Here is a 1,834-nt window from a genome sequence, read left to right on the forward strand (position 1 = left end):
ACTGTGTGAAATTTGTTCATACGGCGACATTTTTTTTCGTTATAACTTGCTACTCCTTAAAAATACCTCAATATAACATATTCTCCTAGATTGGAATTCTATAGCATAACCTAAACCTAATGGTTGTATCTTAGCATTTCGTAGTCCAAATTGAGAGCGTTAAGTTATATTTAAGCTATATAACTAGCTTGCTGGTTTTATTCGGTACAGCGAATCAAAACAAAACAAAAACCATGACCACCTGTCAAAAAGTCAACATTCCAAGCGATCCTCCTATTTTCGCTTGTAATCAAGATGTAAGAAATGCTTATTGAATCCACTAAAAGCTTTTTCAATACAAGGTTTAAAGCCGTGATGTCAATACTGGCCATCTCCAAACGGATTTAGTGAAACTGTCGGCGTTGCTTTAAGAAGGGTTCGTGGATCTTTCGGAAGTGTATCGGAAAGCCGCTTGTTCAATATTTTTAAGAGCTCCTTCACCGCACTGTGCCTTATGTAGGGATCGTATAACTGTAGTTCCTCCAGGAGTTTCATATTGTCGATCGTCTCATCTTCATCGTGTTCAGAAGCACTGAAGGGGTTTTCATTTCATATATCTGAATAGATTTGTTTTTTATAATGACAAAAAATTTCAGAGTATTTTTTGTTGTAGCAGTATATTTCTTATCTGTGAATCTTAGGCCTCTGATAAAGATGATAGTTGTAATGAAGCTTTAATGAAGGTCTAAGACTGCTTAAAGTTTTATATCGGTCATAAAAAGTGTACCATAAAACATAATTGTATGTTTTGTTTTGGTTTTATTCTTCAGTTATAAGTAGTGATGCAGAACCACCTTACAGCTACCGTTAAAACTATGAAGTCTGAGTTTTAATTTAGTAGTTATAAAACAGTTTTATAGACGACTTGACGGCCTGATTTTATGACAAGCACACAAAACCGTAATACAACCACAGGCTGGAAGGGATGCTATGATAAAACAATGATAAAATAAGAATAAATCTTCCAAGCATTTAGATTGTTACTTGGGTACGGCACAAGAATCGATCCATCGATTTAATCGGTACAAAATAATCGATCTTTTCTTCATAATGCTGAATTACGGTAATGTACCGGAAATTTAAATTATTCTTTGCAAGATAACTAATACGTATGATCCATCTTTTAGGTGATTTTTTAAGCATAGTAGGCAGTGATAATAAACTTTTAAAAGTGTTCGGATTTATGGGTAATTACCGGCGAATCCAAACACATAAAGCAACCAACGATACAGCAAAACGGTTGTTACGACTACCATGACAAACTCGCTCTGCAATACAGCTCGATCGGAGTGGTATAAGGATAATGATATATTGCTTGCCTGCTTTGTTGCAATATACATGGATGAGGACAAAGCTTGCACTGAATCGAGAAAAGACATAACATAAAAATTCCCATTAACACACGTGTATCATCTTCGGCTTTACTTCGTTCGCTTGCCAACAATTTGCTCGTTTCCTTCTACCGCTCCGAGTGAGCTGTGTCGCACTGCCTGCTTGTCATGAAAAAAAGGAAGAAGATTATATCATTATTGCTTTCCTTTTCTGACAGAGCGTTATCATTCGGTTCGTTGATCGCTTGTCATTTTGTCATTTTGTCATTTGGAGATGTTTTTGATTCTTTGGTCATTAATATTTAAAATGTAATTAATGTACTGTAATTACGAAATTTCAACTGTAATTATGGAATCAAAAAGTAGTTAATGTTCTACATTGTGTAATTAATGTTATTAAAGCAGTAGTAATGGACTTAATTTAATTACAGCCGTTGCCTGCGTTGGACTTAAAGTTTATTGCG

This window comes from Ochlerotatus camptorhynchus, unplaced genomic scaffold, assembly GCF_037179485.1.
Source record: "Ochlerotatus camptorhynchus isolate MF236.1 unplaced genomic scaffold, CSIRO-AGI_Acam_v1.1 ptg000128l, whole genome shotgun sequence".
In the NCBI taxonomy this organism is placed as follows: Eukaryota; Metazoa; Arthropoda; class Insecta; order Diptera; family Culicidae; genus Ochlerotatus; species Ochlerotatus camptorhynchus.